The sequence below is a fragment of the Meleagris gallopavo genome, chromosome 14 (genome assembly GCF_905368555.1).
Source record: "Meleagris gallopavo chromosome 14, MGAL_WU_HG_1.1, whole genome shotgun sequence".
Classification (NCBI taxonomy): domain Eukaryota; kingdom Metazoa; phylum Chordata; class Aves; order Galliformes; family Phasianidae; genus Meleagris; species Meleagris gallopavo.
The window spans coordinates 15,976,974-15,999,352 of NC_139417.1; the positions used below are offsets into that span (position 1 = coordinate 15,976,974).

Sequence of the window (22,379 nt, forward strand, 5' to 3'; positions counted from 1 at the left end):
CACACACAACTCCTCTCTGCCGTCAGACAGCTCCCATAGCACGTGGTGAGAAGCTAAAAAGGACATCTTCGTGGCCTTTCTCCTAGAATGCAATTGGGCACCTCAACCATTGGTTGTCTGAGCCACAAGCGCTTCGTGCCAAGCCCAACCTCACAGCTCCTACCTGTGCTGCCACAAGAACTTTACTCGTGTAATAACTAAAGCACGCTCATGGGGTCTGTAGGATCAGATCCTCCATTCAAACATGTTCCAGAAACTGCACAAAACAGTATTTGTATTTACCTTCTTCTGTTGCTCCTGTAAAGCAATCTTCAGTTACAGCCACCCAAATAGGTCACTCTTCTTACCCTGCAGAAAAAAGGGAACACACGTGACCGCTGTGTCCGTGCTAGCAACAACACCCAAAGCATTTCACTGGCCCCGCACTTGCAAGTACAAACATAAATAAAGCAACAAACGAATCTAATCGTGTTTAATGGTGAATGACTTTCAGAGAGAGTTAATAAAAACAATCGAGTCACAGGACTGCTGCTTATCGGTACCAGCCCGTGTGAGGCTCTTCAGTTCAGCAAGAACAACTTGGTCTTTGGGAAGAAAAAAAAGCCAACAAAAACCGTGGAGATGAGACATCTTTGTTCTCCAGCATAAACTTTCTTAATCTTGATGTCTATCAATCTATTTTCAGTTTGAATAATATATGAGTTCAGTCCTTTGTTTCAGAAATCTGACTACTGTCTGAATGAGTTCTCCTTGCTTAAGGCATTTTAAGACCATTTGTAACCATGTCTATTTTAGCTTCTGGATCCTTTCCTTTTCCATCCTCTTCCATAGAGACACAGTCCTAGATAAGATTTTAAAACTAGCTGCATCCTCCACGCCCCATTCAAAAAGTTGTTTACTGTCTTGAGGTTTCTTCTGGTTAAGCATACCAAGAAAGCCAAGGTGGTGAGAACAGTGGGTATTAAAGGGAGAAATAATTAAAGAGTGTCTTTATAAAAAAGTAGGAGGGAGAAAACAGCACGTGCAGGGTTTTTTTTTACCCTGTATATTACTGCATCTTGTGTACTCTCTCTTATGCAAAAGAGTATGTAATCTTTTAAGAAACATGACAATCTGCCACTTTCTGTTCATGTAATTGGGATCAACATATGGTACAAGAGAAAAGAAAAACATTTGTTTATTAATTTAGATCGAGTTACTAACTCAAACCACTAACAGCACTCAGAATTAATTCAGCATCAATTGACCAAATACCTTAAAAGAGTAAAATTAGAACACAATTTCACTGAAACATTGACCTGCTGCTGCAGGGGTGCAGACTACCATAGTTTAATAAGGACAGAAAGAAACGTGCAATAATTTGCCGACACAGATGACATCATACAAAATGGAAAGTCAGCGACATGTGGATGTGTAAGACAGAGCTACGTGAAACTCCATTTCATAAAATTCACACAGTGAGGTGGAGCTTTGGGGGTGTTACTGAAACTCGCCAAATGCTAAGTTATGCCGTTTACATCAGGAGGTAAAGCTTTTGACTGAAGCAGCAGAATACCAACCTCTGGGAAAAATGAGAATCTTCATTAAATTATTTCTGAAGAAGATGTACTCACTTGCCATTTACTCTGGAAGGAAAAATTGTTTTCCCAGTAAGAATAAAGCATTTTCTTTACCAGTTCTAGGCAGAAAAAAAAGGCTAGCTTGAGATGAAATTAGTATTGCTTTTATCTGCTGCTATTTTGCTTTATTTTAATGAGTGAGAATTTCTTTTGCCAGCGCTTGTGACGAGATACCAGGAGATGTGGGCCACAACACGTACGTGTCTGATGGATAGGAAACACTACATGCTTCACTGAGGTGCAGACATCACACACAGATCCTGCTCTCCAAAGGACACAACGCTGCTCCATCATAATAGCTCAGGCCTCACCTTCCTGAGAGTATGTAAAACAATACATCTTTTATGTAAAATACATGACCTCTGACATACGATGTGCTCTCAGATTAACAACAATAGAGGCTTTTATCTTGCTTTGCTGCAGGGGTTATCTCGGATGCGAACCTTTAAACCCCTTTTCATATTTATCTATTTTATAAATTCCCCGGTATTTGGCAGTCAGATCTGTATTTTGGCAGTATTTTGCAAGCAGACTTCATTTCTACCCTGAGTCTTCACGATAGCAAGAGAACCATCTTAAAATACACTTTTTAAGGAAACTGCTGAAAATTACATGTTTGCATAAAACGTGCATACAAAAACCCTGTCGGTGGTGCTGTAGGAGGCAGGTAACTCTGTCTACATGTGCTGGTTCCAGAGGAAACAACGCTGCAAGGAACGCTCTGCAGCTGGGCCGCTGCTGCTGACGGGGAGGACGTGCTCCAGGAGGACAGCACAGCGAGGGCTGGGCAGGGCTGCCATGCTGCCCACAGCGCAACCACTGGCAGAGCCGGGCTGCCTTCAGTCCTGGCTATGTGCGCCGCGCTGCTACCTGGCTTTCAAAAATTTGGATAATGTACCACAGAAATTAAAATGAGCAGCAGGGACAGCTGTTCCCACCTGTGAAAATTTCTCATTAATAGTCTAAAAGCCGAGTATCTCAAAATGTAGAAATACAAATACAGACTTTCCTCCTGAAAATGTTTATATGGGTGAGTGAATTGATGTAGGCAACACACATTCCTTCCATCATGCTGTCTTTAAGATAAACACCAAGTACCATCAACACTGTAAGTGTGTGTGGAGCAAACAAGGAAAAAATCCCAACCTACCCAAGCAAGACAGTTCGCTGCTACACTCATATTTTCCCTCGAGGAGATGATTAAAATAGAAAAACAAACCACACACAAAAACCCACTTTGCGAGCAGCAGCGGCCATATCGTCTCACAAGGCGAGGGAAGCTCTCCCAACACCTGCAACGCCGCTCTGTTGGCTTAACTGGGATCACACAGAGGGAAAAGACGGTGCTGAACTACCGGCTCCATTCAGATTTTACAGACATTCCTGAAAACATGGAGTTTACGTGCTGAGTGCCTCAGTTTGCCTATCAGCAAGATGAGTCAGTGCTTTTCTCAAGCATTCTGAAATCCCTGCGTACAGAAATATGTTCTGTAAGAGCTGTTTTCAACAGGGTTTTGGAAAGGCAACCAGTAGTGATGCCAAGATGATCACGACCTGAGCCACTGCCATGGCCTGCTCAGTTGACTTTAAGACAACGAATCCCTATTGCTCTGGATCAGGCCCTCCCCATCTATGTGGTACCAGGGGACAAGACAAAGACAGAAGAGGCTCTGCCATTTTACCTGCTGCTGGGTCAGTCCCTTTGGCATTTCTGATCCCACCATACTTACTCAATTTAGTGGTCTCCTTTGTCAGGAGATAATCCTGGGAAAGCTGTGGGATGGAGTCCTAACACCAAGTGAGCACTGCAAAGCCAAATTTAACCCAAAATATGAAGAAAATAGAGATAAACAGCATTGTGGAATGAAGTTCTACTTAAAAGATTAACGTTTTTATTAATATCAAAATCAAATAGCCTTGGGTATAGTATAGTCAGAAATAGATTAACAAAGATCTTGAATCCACACAAATTAGCTGTGAGTAATTTTACGCAGGAAAGTAGAACATCAGTTGAACTGCTTCCCTGCTTAGTATTATTCACTTCTTTTTTTGCCAGTGTCCTGGCCCTGAGTAGCTTGCAAATCATTACTGGAAATCTAAACCAGAGAGGGAATCTCCCTGCCATTACCTAGAAAGCACTCTTTTTATTCAAAATAGAGAGAACACACACACACACACACACACGACAGTACAGCAAAAACTGTTTCTGAATTTTGGTTTCCATTAATTTCTCTTATATAAGATCAGCTGAACTATATTTAATGTGTCTGGTTCAGAGATTCTGTGAATAAAATATTAACTACAAGTTTTCCTGAAAGCTTTAAAATAACAAAACTTGGTAAGTAATGTAAGTGCTTTCGTAACTCATCTAAATACAGTGAACCATCTAACACAACTATTGCTTCCCTTCCAAACTGCCCAGGTCACACACAGCTGTACCAGCCTGAAAGATGCCCTGCTATTGCCATTATTACTATTTTGTCATCCCGGAGGGAAATCAATGCAGCCAATGACTTTGTTGACTACGCATACGTAAAAGAAAAAAAAAGAAAATGCTTTTTTATTTGGTATTTTGTTAACCCTGAGACTACACCTACAGAGTGCTGGCGAAGAGCAGCAGGCGTGCTGAGGGCACGGTGCTGCACACAGCTTTCCTAGCCTTGTACCAGCACACAAACCATGTGCAGCACTGCTTGAAGATGTTCAGAATAAGGCCCTTCAGTTTTATCATGCCTGGTTTTTTTTTTTTTTTTTTTTGAGGTGTCAAGCAACCAAATATATATATACGTTTTAAATACTGAAGGGAAAAAGAATTCTGCCCTCTGTCAAGGCAGCTGCTTGTTATTGCGTAGTTTCTATTAAATATCATGGGATTTTCTTTATCAGGAGTCATTATCACCTCCTCAGAAAGTGAAATGCAGGTGAGCAGCACAACTGCAGAGCTGCTCTGCCACCCCGCTGTGAGGAGCGCCGGGCAGCAGCTCGCTGCCTGTCGGGGAAGGGTGAGCACGTCAGGCCGTGCTTCATTTCCAGACATCAGCAGGCTGGGCAGAACCTCTGCCCGGTGCTTTTAGTTTATTCTAAACAGAAATAAAGCAAAAAATAAGCAGCAGCACGAGGACAAAGCTACGCGCGGCACATTTCCTCTTCCCAAAGAATATTACCTTTCGTGTCCACTGTAACCTTGGAAAAGAATCACTTGACGTGAGCCAACGCTACCAAAGCAATCGCAAGCCATTCCTCCCCGCTCAGCAGCGGCTCGCACGGAGCCGTGGGCAGCGCACGACTCGAGCTCGGCTCGGCAGCCCGCGGCGCACGAAGGGACCCGGCGTGCCCGCAGCCCGGCCGAGCGCTCCCCATCTCCCTGTTCCTTAAAATAACTCCGTGCCTGAACGCCGGCCTTAACCGTTTTATGTCTGCGCTAGACTTCTCCTCCGGAAACTTGGCCTCGTGTGAGTGAGGAGCGGCGGGAGCAGCTGCGGGGCGAGTGCCGCGGGTGCAGAGCGGGCAGCGCGAGCGCTGCTCAGAGCCTGACAGAAATTAAAAATAAAAAATAAAAAAAAAAAAAAAAAAGGGAGGGTGGAGGGGTGCGCAGTTACTTTTCGAGACTCGCACAGCGGTCCCGCAGCTCCGCCGAAGCGCCGCCGCCTCCCGCCGCGCCCCCGCGCTCACCCCGCTCCCGCCCAGCCCGCAGCGCCGCGAGCCCCGGGCGCGGAGTGGCGGGAGCGGGCGGGCGGCGCGGCCCTTACCTCGCGGCGGCTCCGGTCGCGGCCACGCGGCGCTACCGCCGGGGGATCCTTTAACGGCCCTTAAATGTTGAAGCCTAAAAACAATATTTGCTGTTTTACCTTTGAAGCGTTAACAAAAGCTTTGTTTTAGCTTTTAGCCGGGTGTGCAATAAGAGTTAATAATCAAATCCGTCCCAACCCCCAACGAGTGTTAAACAAAAAGATAAAAGAAATGCAAATAGCTATTGTCATGGAAAGTTAAAGTACCTGTCTGTATTTTTAAGTGAAAACTATTATCTCTATCAATCAAAATTTAAGAATACAATAGCACTAATCACACGAGGTGCTGTGACTGAGGTACTTTTCGATCATAAAAAAGTTTTTTTTTTTTTTTTGCCTTTTTTTTTTTTTTTTTTTACGCGGTGCACAGAAGCGCCGCGCTCCCCATCGCGGGCGGTTCGAGCAATGGCGCTGCGCACCCCGGCGCCCCCCGGCTCCCCGCCGTCAGCGCCGCGCCAGGCGGGCGGATTGCGCCGCGCACCGCGGTCCCCGCACGCCGTGCTCAGGTTGGTGAAATTTTCTCCGCTCCTCGCACTTCCCAACATGTGGTGGAACAGCACACTCTTCTGTTTGAGAGGAGTTACTCAAACGGAGGAAATAGTTAATTGCTCGCCCCAACTACTGCTGCCGGCCTCGGCGCGCGGCGGCTCCCCCGCCGCCACGGCGGCACTCCGGAGATGCGCCCTTTGTCACCCGGCCCCGATGGCCACGCCGGGCCCCGCCGCCGGACCCCGCGCAGGGTGTGCTAGGAAGTCATTTCTACAACTAATCTGTTCAGACCGAAGCAGAAAGCGAGCCGCACGGTTAATAAGGGCGAGCGCGAGCGGCAGTAATTACAGCTGTACTAAAAGAAAGAGCTGCAGATGAAAACACCTCCAGCCAGTAGTTGAGGATGCCATGATGCGAAGCCCCGGCGCAGGGCTGCCGCCCGCCCCAGCAGCAGCAGGACTGTCATGTTTCCCCCTGCGCTATCAGGTTTCCTACTCCACAGCCCCGCGCTCTGCATCATGGCTAACATCTCCAGTGTGCTATTAATATCAATGAAGAGACGATTCAATTCCCACGTAAGAAAAACCTTCCTCTTACAGCACAGACATTCTGGTGAGGACCCTTGCTAAGGAAACAATAAAGACCAGAGGGGTTGGATTTATTTTTTTTTTCCTCTTTTTTTTTTTTTTTTTTTTTTTTTTTTTTTGCTGCTGCTTTTGCAGTTCTGTGTTGCACACTGTTGGAAAGCTTTTAGCTAACAATGGCAGCATTATCTTCGGGATAGTTACAAAACAGGATTTGTTAGCACGAAGAATAATAACACAGAACTCACTCCCCGCTGCCCCCCCCGCCAATACCTGCCTATTGCAGCACGGCGTTTCGGACTTTATTCGGAGTATATTCCAGAAACACCTGTATTCCTCAGCCAATTCCTGCTACAAACCGCCCCAGCACACCGACTTTGCTTAAGGAGCTTTGGACGATTCAAGCAAACAAACAAACAAACAATCGCTCTCTGCATTTATAAAACGGAACAGAAACAAAAGTAACTCACCCTACCGTAGTGCAAACTTACCCATTAATGAGGAAGAAAAAGCCTTAGAGCTGCAAGTAATTCCCAACCAACTGCAGAAAGTTGAGAGTTTGAGAACACTAAAGCACTTCTGACTATCCAGCCTTTCTGTGCCTCAACACTGGCTGCAGTGTAAGGAAGGACTGAAGGTATGTGGTCTAAACACAACAAAAGCCACTGCCTTACTCTAGATTAAATATGCAGGAAGAGGCCCCTTTGCATAAACACAAACACTCAGCAAATGAGTAACTGGCTCAAATCAGACGCCTGCTGTGCATTCTACCTGTCCTGATCTCTGACAAGCTGCACAGCTTGTTTAAGGGGGTAGGAGCTACCAAATCAAATCAAACCATGGAGCTAAATGCTTTCCTCATCTAATAGTAAATAACAACAGCACCAACAACTCGATGCCAAACGTTCGTATCTAATCTAAGCACTGCTCTGGCAAAAAAACTGCATCGTGTGCTCTGCCCGCTTTGGCTCAGCCACCCATCTCACCACAGCAGAAACACAACCAAGCACCACCTGTAAAATTCATTTTCATTAACTGTGCTGCAACCCAATATATCGCCAGTAACAAGGATTTAAAATTAATACAGAGACTTCTGGTTGAGGTGACGCATTAAATCTGCATTTGCTTCTCTGTCCCTATGTTTTGTTTACTATATAAAAGACATTCCACATGGAAACCTACTTCAGCTGTTACGAACCACTGCATAACGTGCACTGACTTACTACTTTATTGGGGAAAAGGAAAAAATTTGTAAGGGTTCCTCTAAAAATGTTATTTCCAAAATATCAGTCTCACAAAACTACCCCTACAGACCACATTTACTTCCAAAACCAAATTAGAGACTGTGATAACCACCAAGCACCTCGAAGCATCTATTATTATAATCAAATATCCACAATTATACACTGTGATTTACTCTTGCTTCTAGAGAAATAAATTATTTTTTCATTCCCGTGTATCCTCCCAGAAATAGAATGAAGAAGCGAAATGTGAAAGCAATTGGAATTCACCAGTGTCCCTCCCTAACTCAAGGAGTCAAATCTCATTGACCTCTTTTTGTAAGTCCTAGCTACATGTTGGTTTTAGTAATTTAATTATTTTTTAATAACTTGCAGTATTAAATGATTGCCATTGAAACACAAATAAGATTATACTCCCCTGTCTTTCTCTCCTGTGCTCCAGACTGCTGCACGAGATGGACAACATGACTGCTTTCGACACCGAAATTTCATTCTGGAAGACCACTCACGCACACAGAAAGCAGCACACAGTTACTGGGTTCTCAAGCATGTGCTGCAGATTATTTCAAAGGATACTGGGTGTAACTAACAGTTTTAATGAGAATCAAACACGTTCGGTTCAACCAGGCACTCCTACAGAATGGAGGGAGTTTTCACTTTCCCTTGGATTAAACTCACCGTGTTAAAACAAAATTGCTAACAAGAGCTAGTCAAGCCTAACAAGATAAAAATCCCCCGCACAAAAAATCCTGCGAGAAATTTTAGAGCCCCTGTATCACTCACTGTTTTTGCATTGAAATGACCTTCCAAATAAGGTGTTAAATAATACGGTTCACATAGATGATAGTGATCTAACCTTGATGCAAATAAACCATAGAACAAAATTTAATCAGTATATCACTGTGTAAAAGCCTTTGTCCATCCCAATGGAGCTTCTAATGACTGTTTTGGCAGTTCTGGCTGGTAGTTATGCCTCCCTGCTCATATATATCTCATACTGGTTGAGCAAGCTAATGGAACTGCTGTTAGTGGAATCCAATATTAATACCCTGCATCGTGCAAAACTGGATGCAACTGAATATATTATACAATTACAGGTAGTGTCTAATTCCATAGGTATTAGATGCTGGAGTCAATTAATATTTTAATAGAGAAAGTGAAATAAATACTACGTTTCAGGTAAGATGTATACGGAGTCTGGGTCTGCCAGTCTTCCTGCTGCAAGCCTTCTATGTCCTTAAACAGAGCAGACATAGAACCCCGACAAAAATTGGCAGGCAAGCTTTAGATGCTGTGTGACACATACTGATGCACAGAGTCAAAGATGCCATCTTCACGCAAGCTCCACTAGTTATGAGCTTGAGAGAAAATGAAACAAAAAAACCCAACACAACAGAACAAAACAAGAAAAAAAAGGTTGGGGGGTGAGACTGGAGTGAGACCTCCAGAAAATAAACAGGGTGTACAGTTTCAAAGGCTACAGACACAGACATTTCATTGTTCAAGCCAATTATCAGCGGAAAATAATAACAACAGATGGATTCAGAGTCACTGACTTTTCATATGCACTTCATCTCTGCACAACAGATGATGAAATGCGAGAGCTATCTCGGAAAGGCAAAACATCTTTCAGTAAAAGAACTCTATACTCCAGATGGGGACCTTCTAAGGCAGCTGATTATCTTCTTATAATGTTGTAAGATAGACTTACTAAAACATTTCAAGAACTGATCAGATAGGATGAGCACAATGGCATCATTATTCGAAGCAAGTTGCTTCAGCCTCACACTTGTGACTGAACTAGTCAGGGAGCTCAAGAAGGTCAGAGCTGCTCGTTGCCATTTTTTCATCAACCGCTCCCGGTCGCCTCCTGCAACCTGGGCAAAACACGGGGTTCAGCTCTGCCCAGAGAGGGGACACAGGTGTGGGGCCACCGAGTCAACATCTGCAAGCAGAAGAGCCAGGAGCTGGTCCCCTGTAAAAGTCCTGCCACTGAGCAAGGCGAGCCCACTCGACTCGCACAGACACGAAGGCGGAGGACAGAACGTATTTACAGTCACGATCATTTTCACTGTAATTGCTAAATGCAGAGGGGCCTCGTCATCCAGGGGTCTGATTTGGAGTAAACTCGGCTGAGTCAATGGAGCTATGCTGGTGAAAACCGGTGTGAGGCACAAGTAAGATTTAAATTGTTTTTTGCAAAGCTTTTACAAAACTCATCTCTTATGGGAAATAAAGCTAAATTTGCTTTCAAAGGGAAATAACAAATACATGTAAATTCTGGTGGTTCCAGTGATAAGCATTTCCAACAAATGTCACAAACACCCAGTTAAGAACCACCTACCTTTCATAACCTTCTCCCACTCAACCTGAATACCACAAAGTATGTGTTTTTGATAGTATGAATCAGGTACACCACAATCTCAAAACTTCAAAAAAAAGAAGAAAGTATGAAAAAAAAAGAAGTAGTGGAAAAATTAGCTCATTAATCTTTAAGACAACATTTATTTAATGGAAGAATACCACATAACTAGCGCACTAAAATGAACTGGGTGCCATTTCCACAGTTTCCTCTCCAAAACACTGCGAGGAAAATTTAAAAAAATCACACACTGGAAATCAGTATCACATACACAGGGGTAGCAGCACACAACACGCACACTGAACTTGCACCTACTGCTAATTTATTTCACAAGTTGCAAAATATTTTATAAGTACAGGGCTGTTGATTTCACAAATGCGAAGGGAAGGGAGAAGTTTGCAGGCGCAGTGTTTCCCTTCATTGTGAAGTACTTTGTCAAAAGTAAATTCACAAGGGGAACATACAAGCAAAGAGTAAATTTTGCCCAGGGCAAAATTCTGCAACTGCTTTAAGAAGCAAACAAGAACACAAAAGATGTGTAATACAACCATCTGGCTCTACTCATGCTATATCAATAATCCCCAAAATTTATCCCCACCCCCTTAATCAACCCACACTGATGCCACAAAACCAAATGGCATCACTTATGCTTCCTGCCCATCACATTTTGAAATGATATTTAATATGCATACAGTACATATTTGCATGTTAATCAATTTCTTTAAGAAAAAGAATATTTTTGCTTCATGAGCTATTAGTTCAGCTTTTTTCTTCTTATTCACACTGGGATCTGTAAAACCACCAAGAAAGTCCTTGTGGTAAAGATACTCTCATATCGACACAGCGCGTCAGGTATCAGGATAACGTACCGGTCAGAATTTCAATCTCTTCTTCTCTCTAGTTTTGTGTCACAGTGTGAAAATAGCAGAGGATGAATAATAATGTGCCAGCAAAACTATCAGTTCAAGAAACATGGGTAAGCAATCCATTTTGAAGTTGGTTTTAGATGTGTTTCTAAGCATCGCCCTATTTGGGACGCAAGGAGGGAATGATGCAGACAGAAAGGGAAAAGGATACCTCAACACATCTTTTCTATCTGGGATGCTAAGTGTTGGCCCCAAGTACTTCAAGCTGCCACCATCCTGGAAACATTGCAAAGACCAACATCTTCCTGGTGAGGTGACACTGAGCACACGTTTCTTCATACCCACAGGATCTGGGGCTGGATCCCCCTCCCAGTACTCAGCAAGGGGAAAAAATCATATGAAAACCCTGAGTGGTGCCACAGGCTGCTGGAAGAAGAACACGAGGAGCTGCATGCCCAAGAAAAGGAATGTGGATGAAGGACAGGGTCGAGGTGCAAAGGCTGTATGGCTGGGACTGCCACTCGCTCTCTCACCCAGAGGAAGGTGGGAGACAACCCTGCCACAGACAGACAGACAGCAGACAGACAGACGGCCTAGGTGGCCCCGTGGGCAGCCCCACACAAAGGCCAAGCCCGGCGCGTTGGGCTGAAAGAGTTGCCTCGCGATTGTTTGGGGCTGGCTCGGTTCTTGAGGGAAAATCACCTATGTAACCATCGTGATTCATAGCGCGAGTGCACGCCGTGAAAACGGTACCAACAACAGCACTTCAAAGGCGGCCGCTCACAGGCGTGATGGCCACAGCCCCGGCTGCTGACTCAGAGCTCTTATTCTTAATTGACTTCTCTGCAACAACACGGCCCGGCCCAAAGCCCACTCCGTGCTCCAAAACACCACAGCGTGGCTGGGTCTCCCTCCCAGCCCTCAGCAGGCCGAGGGCAGCACCCGCTGCCACAGGCTGTGGCATTGGTGGCACGGGAGACACTGAGGGCTGTTCCCATGGCCGCCAATGCCATCATGAGGGGCTGAGCACAGCTGCCCTGTCATGGCGCCCGTGGCTGGCAGTGCTTATTGCCTGCTCAGCGCCAGCATGGGGCAGCTGTGCAGGAAAGGAGAAACACCAGTCCAAGCACAGGTAGGGAGGCAAAGGTGGAAACATTTTGCCACTATCTTCTTAATGCAAAAGCATACTTAGAGCAGTTATGACTGTTCTTAGATCCATTCTACCAATCTGAGATCACGAACGCTTTGTCAATGTATTTTTTAAAAAATCATTTTCTGGATTTTGCTTCTGCTGTGTCTATGGCTTGACTTGTACGGCTTCTTTGTAAGAATTGAAAACAGTCTCCCACAAACACAGGAATGGGGAATGGTTTAGAGCTAATCCGCACCTGGGCTACGTAAAAGGGGCTCATATTTTCCAAACAGAAACACAACCCTTTTTATATAGGAACCAGATCGGGATCCAAATGCTAAACCGTTCACCACATCCTCTGTGGGCCTCAGCAATGGTGAAGGGGAGCGGTGGTCCCCCCACACTACAGACGTGTTTGTGCAGAAGCACCGGCCCCACCTTGACAGCGAGCTGTGTGCGCAGTGGGACTGCCATCGTGGGCCCACATCCAAGGGCAAAGCCATCCCGAGTCACAGCGCGGCGCTGCCCAGCCCGCACGCGCCTTCCAGAGGGATCTGGCCCTGTCTCCTTACTCTCGTTAGAAAAACGAAGGCTGTGACAGAAAATAGCTGAGAACTAGATCTTGCTGATGCCAGTATACAATAATAACACGTTCAAAGATTTAATTTAGAAGACTACAAAGTCTAGCTCATATATCATAACACCTTGAAATAACACTTTAAGGTCAATCCTGCGCATTTTTGGAAACCACCAAAACATAATGAAGTTTTACTTAAACACAGCATTTACATTTATAACGCGTTTCAGATTCTTCAAGTAAGCTAGACCACATGGCTAGGAAAATGTACTTCCCACAACATACAAATTAAGTCATATAGAGCCTTCCCTCAGCAGGCTGAACAGCCACTGGCACAAATGGAAGTCCTGTGTACGGATCAAAGGCAGCATGTGGACCTAAGAATATGATTTTTTTAATTTTTTTTTTAATTGGCAAAACATCAAATCCCACTAGTAGTTTATTTTTGTTGCCTTCCTTGCCCCTTTTCTACCTCTCCCACTTATTTCACAACGGAACATTTTTAAACCACTAGAAATCTTTGTGGCAAAGATGATGTCATACTGACACAGGATCAGGTGTGAGGTATGGTATGAATAAATACTTATCCGCAACCACATTTAATTTTCAATGGTTGGGCATCAAGAGACAAAGAAGTTCTTATGCAGACATATTTACTGAGGATTTAATTTTAAATGGTCTGCGTTTAAAAGAGCAGAAACACCACACAGGGCAAGCCTAGAAGGAAAAAAACAAACTCCAAGCCTCTTTCACCTTCCTTCTGTTTTGGGGGAAAGCAGTGCACAGCTCTAACGCTTGCTGCTCTTCACATCAATAAATAAATCGTGGCACTCGATTATTTCTTCTCATAAGTGCTGATAGCATGCAGAATAATTGTACTTTATGTGCTGCTAATAAAAATCGTCCCTACGAAAATAAATATGTTTTTTACAGTAATCAAGCAGGAACTAATTTTGTACTTTTTCACAAGTAGCCATTTAGTTTGGCTCTGAATGGTAATGTGTAGTAGAGAATGCAGTATATGCTTTAACCCAAGAAAAATTAGACTTGAAAATTAATACATAGTGAAAGACAAATTTAAAGCAGCCTTCTTGTGTTCTGACACAAGAATATAAAAATGACACGAGCAACTAAAGATTAGTTTACATACTTTTCAATCACAGCTGCCGCTCAGTAACCACAATACCTTTAAAATGACATTCTATGGAAACACAGTTTGGCTGCAGCAGCAGTTAGATACAGTTAATGTGAAATTAAGAGGGCATTTTTTATTTACACACATCACACAGCTCTGAGCCCCAGCACAATTACAATGGAAAGATTTTTAGCATGATTAATTTAGAAATAATCTAGTGATAAATAGAGTGCATTGCAAGTGATTCTGCAGAGCAAATTTTTATCACCAGCCTTAGATGTCAAAACACAGTTTCAGGGACAGAGAAAGAACGAGTCACATCTTCTTGGTTAATATTTAATTGGGTGCTAAAGATTCCTCGTAAGGACCTCTGAACCATCAGTGACAGCCCTGCAAGGCGGCCCTATCTGTGGAAAAGATACCGACCCTTTCTGTATAAACTAAAATAACATTAAATTTAATCAAACCATTCAATTAATGAATCACTTCAGTGGACACTGCAGCCCAAGTCCTGTTTAATTACATAATTTTAAAAATATTTGCACACTGCAACCACTAAGATTGGCTCTGAGGTTTCATAATACACACTTAACTCTCGAGTTGGAGAACAAATTTATTTAATCAATGCAGAGCTAAGTGCAATAATGCCACTCCACTCAAACTGCAAAATCACTTAGCATATCCTGCGAGAAAAAGCAAATAAACTTTTTCGCTGCCTAAATGCAGGCTGCCTTCCCACTGCTCCATCAGCCCCCTCCCCGCCATGGGCCTGGCAGGCTGTGCTCAGCAGGACTCCTCCCATAGGGTCGACCACCAGTCCTTGACCTCTTTCTCCTCGCCCTCGGCTCCGTCGATCCTCTCCTCCTCCTTTTCCCCCCTTTTGCTCCTCCTGTGATGCTTTTCTGCCCAGTTTCCCCCTCGCTCTCTGCTATGCTCTGGTTTCCCCAGCCTCCCCCCATGGGCTCTTCCCACTGCCACCTCCACTCTATCTTACATGGGCACAGCTCCCATTCTGAATTTCCCCACCTGCTCTCTTTCTCGCTGCCGCTTGAGATGGCTGCTGTGAAAACACCTCATTGGAAAAATAAGACAAGACAAAACACAAGACAGGGTGGAGGGAAGAGACATGTGAGAGAGCGAGGAGAGAAAACAGTCCAGTAAGGCCAAGCAGAACAAAACATTTCCAACATCAGCAAGGGAAGCTCCTGAGCACCAGGATGAAAACAGAATCCATGAAGTGTGTGTCCTGAAGTGGGATTTGGGTTCTCGGACGAGTGTAACACCTCCATCTGCAGGGCAACAGAAAAGCGTGGTACTGCCACACGTAACTCAGTGCCACAATGCAGGAGAGGCTGAAAGACATTCGGACCGAGCAGCGGCCTCAAACGAAGGGAAAAAAGCAAAGCGAAGGGTTTGTCACAGCCTGGAGACACAGCTGTGTGCGCTCATACAGACTTTGCATTCATTCATATAGAGCACAGCTTTCAGGTCCTGTGGTTCTAGCACGATTTTTGGATGAAAGCTGAGCCTCAAAAATAAATAAGTCTATATTTGGCCTGCCCTGGATTCAAGAGTTCTCAGTAGTGCACTGCATAGAAACAATCTGAATTAATACAGGTTCAGTTTTCAGGATTATAATATTCTTTACCAAGCCAATGGATGCACCTCTAAAATTCACTGCCCTGACAAACAGTAGAGCTCTTGAAAGTCTGCTTGTATTAGTTTTATGGATCTATTCTACTGCTTAAATCAGGTCTCATTAAAATTACCATCCACACAAGTTCTCCCACTGGGAAATCTACATGCCAGAGCTACTCCAGTTCCGCAGGCAGTGCTCGAAGGGGGTTGCATATTGCAAAATAGCTGCGGACGCAGCGGGGGGAGGAAGGGGAGAAGAACAAGAGGACTTCAGGACAGCAAACAAGTTACTCCTTATCCTCCTCTGATTTTAATCAGTGCAACTTTTGCTCAGGTGGTGCAAATGTATCCCTGAAAAGAAATGCTACTGCCAGAAGTGAAAGGGGGGTGGGGAAGGGAAGGGAAAAAAAGGAGTGTCCCTTAGAAAGCCAAAGCCAGACTCCAACATCCATTCCAGCACTGAAATGCCAGGCTAAATATACAAACACTGCACCTGACAACTTACACTAAAGCGTATGATCTGCACACTGTCCCTCCAGTTTAATTTTTAATAGTAGCGGTACTTAAATCTCAGCATTAATGTATTAATGTTCAAATGAATGCAATTAAAGGCATCTCTCCAGTGCTAACGACCTGGAAGAACTCTCCACCCTTCGTATTTGTGGGGATCGTTACAAATACATTCTGTAGCAGTTGTTTGGGCAAAGCAGCGAAAACCTTTGCCTTTTAAATATAAAGTAACAGGAATAATGAATAACATATCCTCTGATTTTTGTTCTGCCATGATATATATATATAATGATATATAAAACGTTCATTTATTATTATCACACATCCTAGGAAGCAGACACGCACAATTACTTTTTTTTTTTTTTTTTTTTTTGTGTGTCTTACAAGGGTCATTTATCATACAGAACATCCTCCAAATAGGTAGCCCTAAAATCTCAATTTACAAAGGCATTTTTTAAAGCTGAATTCTACAGACAGGGCTATGCTCCTGATGGTTAGAATAAAAACTTTATGATATTGAAATATCTGGATTTAAGGAGGGAAAAATTCTTTTAGCAGTTCCTGCTCCTGACAAATTAATGTCTGCCTATTATGTCTACCTAAATCTTACCGTATTTATTAGCGAAAGAAAAAGCACTGTCTGACTCTCTTTAGGACAAGTTCACAAAGTGAAAGCATTTACCAAAAGGGCATTAATTTTTATCATAACATCTGTGATTCCTGGGTGGGGAAAGGAAACACCATAAACCCAAGTCTGTATACACAAACTATCAGTCAGATTTTAACACTTAAGCAGAATGATGCAAAGCCATTTTTCTGATGTTAGCAGGTTTTTATTTTACTTTATTTTTCTTTTGCATCCCGTATTTCAATATGTAAAATGACAAAATGCAAAAAACAAAAACACAAAAATGTGCTTGTTAGGGCTGGCCTAGTTTTCTGAAACGCACAAAAATAAAACCCACTCAGAAGATCTTATTTTAATATGTAATAGAAGAATCTGGCAAACATTAGCCAAAGTAAGCCTAGCCAGTGAACACAGACTAACATACCAGTACTAGTCTGCTGCTTCTGAGCAAAATGGGAATTGGATCTTGTGCTTCCAACACACAAGAGCAGTTTCTTCAGCCTAAAGAGCACCGAAGGCGCGTGCACGAGGATGCGTGGCACAACCAGAAAGCAGAGCCAGAGCCCTAGCATTAAAAGTCTACTGTGCCCAAATCTCAAGTTCCAATCGTCATATTTGCTGGCAACTTGAAAACGGGGGCCCTCTCAGTTCTTCCACCTCCAGTCTCCCCTATGCCAAAAGGTGAAGATGGTGAAAATAAGCCACAGTTAAAAGAACAGCTCCACCCACACCTGTTCTGGCTTTTGCTTTTCCCATCACCAAAGTCAGCAGTGAGCAAAAGCCACCAAAACCCAAACAGAAGTGCAGCATTCTAAGACACTTTCTTTCTTTCTTTGTGCCCCAAATCTACTCCAAGTCATGGAGTTTTGAAGCAGTGCCCAGAAAAGAGTCAGACATAAAACTACCTCTTTGGGGGGGAAGGGGGGAGAAGACTATCTAGGAAGAGAAACAGAACCAAAAAGCTGGAATCAGCACGGCTAAAGACTGTGATGAGGAGGGAGGAAGAGGGGGAGGGCAACTACAAAGCACTCAATTATAAACCCAAAATATTAGAAAACCAATCTCACGGTAACAATTTCTGTATTTTGGGATTACCTACGGATGAGGAAGACTCTGGCTTAATCAGCTGTCTGTGAGAATGGATCCCAACGTGCCAGAGCTGAACTCAATGGACAATCCCATTAGAGTGGAAAGAGCACGTGAAACGCCCTTGAGAAACGCAGCTAACGCACAAACAGCGAGGAAACAACCGTTAATAAATCCTTCCATTTCAAGGCTTAGGAGGCAAAGAGCAAATGCTGAAAGAAGAAGATGGGAAGGGCACAGTCACGCTTTATGAAAAGCCCACTTCTCGTGTCACACATTCCTGAGGTAGGGCTCACTGCTCAGATTAAAACCCCCAGTGTTATCCCACTAAAATAAACCTCCCAAGAGGGAAACAGCTGAGTCTCTTCTTTAAGCTACCTAAACTTAGGATATCTCTCTATTCCAAGATAGGAGACAATAGAAGAAAAGTCTCTATAAATAGAGAGAACAGAGGAGTCTCTATAAAAAGACAAATATTGCAAAAAGAAGTCTCTGTAAGTAAGAAAAAACTTGCAAAGCTTATGAATTCAGGTCCCAGAGGCACTCCAAAACTCCTGCTTGGGCTTCTCTGTCGGTCAGTGCTGCCCAAGCTCGAGGAGCTGCCCCCAGGCACAGCACAGCCCACGGCAGGTTTACTTGGGCCGCTCTCTATCAGCTATTTGCATTTACCCAGGAAACGTGACACTGGGCCCAAACCAGTCTCCTCATCTTGCATCCTGAACAACAGAGGAACCACAGAGGAACCCCAAAACCTGCTTACCCTGAGAGAGCGCACACCCCAAGAGGCGCATGACAGCAGTTAAAGACAAAATCTCAGCCTGCTGTGCCTTAAGCAGTGCTCAAGTTGCGTGCTGTGGGGCCACGGCATCAGGAGAAGGCACAGGGCTCAGAGCGGGCAAGCTGAGGCCCAATGCCAGCATCACCCCTGGTTATCAGCCACCACCTCACTTCAAAGGCCCTACAGCGGTACCACCGAGCCCAATCATATTGGGATCTTATCCAGCCTTTAACTATGACACGTTTATGGCCATGGGCTGAGGGACGTCCCCAACGTCCCCAAGGACCAGCCCGGCACACCGGCTCTGCACCCACCTGGCTGCGATCCGAGCACTCGCTCAGCACGAGCCTACATTTTATTCTCTCTCTTTCAAGCTTTGGCAACTGAAATCTATTATGATGTCAAAAGGTAGCTGACAACATAAAACGCATCCCGCTGAGTTGATGCTGCACGCTGCTAAATTTACAGCAACATAAGTATCATAAAAATTATAAGAACTGCAAATTAACCACTGATTTTTTAGTTCAGTGACATAAATAACAGTAAGGATCTGGAAAACTTCCAAACATCTTTACAACTGTTTAATTTGTCAAAATCTATCAAGCGCATTCCAACCACAAACCTGTCCTCTCCAGAGCATTAGTTTTCATCAGCATCAATGGCAACCAAAATAAAGCCAATATAATTACTGTATTCTGATGCACCTTTCCAATCAGGCATTATTTTCTGCTTTTCTTCTTCAGCACTTCTTTGTTGACACTAACAGTCAGCAACGTTTTAAAAACATTCATACTAAAAAGAAGAAAAAAAAAACCATGACTGCTTTCCCATCCTTCACAGGTTTGCCCAGAATACTTAAGAACACCCATGGCTTGTTTGCTGATTTGACTGTTCCAACTCACGTGTATCTCATGAAGCTTGCGTCAGCAAACCCTTTTATTTACTCCATTATTTGTGCACCAAGCCCCGCGAATGCAAAGCCACTTCTCCAGCAGCTGCAAGAGAGCACGTAAAGATAAAATTATTTGTTTTTCGGTAGGCAACATTGCTTTTCCTAGAAGAGTGGAAGGTAGCTCCTTTTTAAATACCTATTTATTTTCTTTGGTTGAATATCAATTATTGTCTTTCCCAAGACACAGATTTCCTAAAGCGATTACATTTCTTTCACAACCATTGCAGGACTAGCTGAGAGCAAAGCCAAAATTCGTTCAGTCGATGGTGCACCAAGTTAGGGTTGGACTGAAAAATAACACAAAGCGTGTTCCTACTGTTGGATTGCTCAGGGGCTGCTAAGCTTCGCAAGACCCAACGCTCAGCTTTAACCATGAAGAGAAAAAGAGGCTGAGGCTTCGAGGACGAGGCAGCACGCTCGCTGCAGCTCCGTGGGTGACAGAGCACATGTAGGACACGGCCAGCCCACTGCTGGGCTGCTGCCAGGACCTGCTGACCAGCGCTCACATTAACCAGCCCCGCAGTGCTGCTTGGTGCCTGGGCTGCTCCGAGGCGATGCGGCTGTACCTGCGGCACGGCACGGCACCGCCTGAGGACGGCACTGCGCTGTGATGTGTTCTACCACACTGATTTCAAGACCAAATCTCGACCACAATGGCTACCCAAATGGAAGCAGGAAAGGAAGTTGAAGGACCGGGTTTGAGACGATAGGTTAAACTCAACCCACCGCACCAGCAAACACCATGCAGTAAATCTTGTAATAGAAACAGAACTACTTACGGTGCATCTGAAACATCAGGATTTGTGCTTAAAACGCAGTGAAACAACCCAGAACATAACACAGCTCTAAAAATTAAGCATCTAGATTAACGTGGAATTTTGAAATTAATTTTCTCACCTCCGTTTGCAAGAGCAGTACACTTAAATGGCCACAACTCATTCAGTGACACCCAGAGGTAGCATGCAAGCATTATGGAATGATCTAGGTAATTCACATTTCTTTGATTAAATCTAACGTAATTGCACGTAACCGGAAAAAATCACAGCAAGCTGGCTTCAGATATTGTATTGCATAAATCAGAAACAATTCCCACAAAATCTATCCTATCCAGACTATTCTAAGCAACATAAGCAACAACAACTTTTGAGAGATTGTGATTCTCATTGTGGTGCAATGAGTAACAAAGAAAGCACGTTTTTTATTCTGGTTTGCACTGGTGATACGCGTTTCTTCTTTGACTAAACCCTCTGTGACTCAGTTCTGCCGGTTCACAACAATGAGTTCTCATGTTCCCCCTACACAGAAAAAAAAAAAAAAAAGAGGAGAAAAAAAAGAAGCCTTCAACTCTCCTGTTCCCAGCTCACACCCAAGGGAAGACTTCGGGGTGCCTGCAGCTTCTGCAATGTGTCAGACCCTGCAGCGAGGTGTCCTGCTCACTTAGAGAGGAGTCCCAGTTGCAGCAGACAGACCGACAGACCAGTACCACGAGACACCATCTGCAGATGGAAAGCCACAAAAACAAGGTCCCACAGGTAGAAGGAGAGCGGGACTCAAGCTGGAAGGATGTCTCACACTTGGTGCAGGCAAAGATGGGTTTAGCCGGAGCAGCTTCCCTCAAAACTCCAAACTTAGCAACAAGTCTCTGCGACCATCCTTCTCTGAAGTTCCTGAGAAGGCCAACCACAAAAGCTGCTTCTCACGCTGGGAAGAGAACAGGCCGTTTTCTGCACTCTGAACCAGGTTTTCAGACTTAAGTTTCTCTTTCCAGTAATGCACTATACAAAGGCCACAGCAGCTTTGAGCTCCACGGTGCCTCATGTTTTCAGGCCCGGAGACTTAATTACAGTCTCTTCTAATTAGCACATGGTACTAAACTATAAATATTAATAACATTAACCAAAAGAACCTGATTAAGATGGCAAGCTGAAGACTGAATCAATAAATCAACAGTAATCTTTTTTCTTAATCACAGCAGCTACTCCACCCTTTTTATTGATCTTTTTCTTCTCTTGCCTTATTTCACTGTCATCTCCTGAATCTTGACTGAATGAGTTGAAAACAATCACACACCAAGGCAGGACGAGGCACACTTCAGCCCCAAGCTGCTTCCCGAGGCACAGCGCACTGCAGGACGCTGCCCGGAGCAACCTGCCACTCCTCAGCCTCCCCCTTTGCTCATCCCAGAATCTTCCAAGCAAATTGAACAACCTGGCAAGTACGTGGGCAGCCCGACTTCGCTGTTTAAGAAAGAGGTAGCTGTGATAGATCTGGCCTCCCCCAACCACAAGGATTTATTAGTGCACAGGTTTAAAGGAGCCTTCATTTAACTGTCTGAGCGTCTTCTGAAAACCAGTACGAAAACCAAACCATGTATCTTCTTGAGACATATCTGTTGATCAAATATTTTACTCCAGTGCTCCTTGCAGCGTCATTACAGTACTTGCACATGTTCACCCCAAGTATAAATCTCCAGCATACCCTACATGCCTCTGAAGCAGCTTTCCTGGAAACGGCTTTATTGTGTTCTAGTAAACTTCACTCGTGTTATTTATTTTCCTTTAAAAGAGAAGTTGCACTTCACTGCATTTGTTCCCAGCAAAGACAAGTTTCTGCCTATCAAAGGACAAGTTTACTGCAAGGACTCTTGTAATAATATTGATAATGGGTAGAAATTACACATTTTATAAGGGAGAAGACAAAGCACTTCGTGTTTCATAATAGTGGTGCTGATATCATAGTTTCTCCAAACTCTGCTTTCACACAAAATTATAGCCTTCTCTCCTGAGTGACCTAACCCACAACTGTTTAGGAGAGATATAATGGGCCACACTGTCAACTACAAATCAACAAATGCACTGCCTTCAATGGAGCTTTTGCAGTTGCTTCCTAAGAGTTGTAAACTGACGATCAGACCCAGTATTTTCAGTGGAGGGCTAACGCATGCTGCTGAAGGAAAACAATTCAGGCTAGAAAATGCACCAAACAAACGTACAA

The 22,379-nt window shown here is 44.1% G+C and overlaps 1 protein-coding gene across 9 annotated transcripts in view; it reads right to left on the reverse strand.

Annotated features, from left to right (window-relative positions):
* The window catches only part of FOXP1 (forkhead box P1), a 341,328-nt gene that overhangs the window by 199,270 nt on the left and 119,679 nt on the right, over window positions 1-22,379 (reverse strand). For 6 of the 9 annotated variants that reach the window (XR_014886272.1, XM_085235545.1, XM_085235546.1 and 3 more), the window contains exon 3: window positions 283-348. The gene's annotated coding sequence lies outside the window, so the exon portion shown is untranslated. Of the gene's footprint in view, window positions 1-282; window positions 349-4,783; window positions 4,941-6,971; window positions 7,115-22,379 lie in introns of those variants that run through there. The other 3 variants (XM_085235549.1, XM_085235541.1, XM_010718723.4) reach the window with 2 other exon arrangements.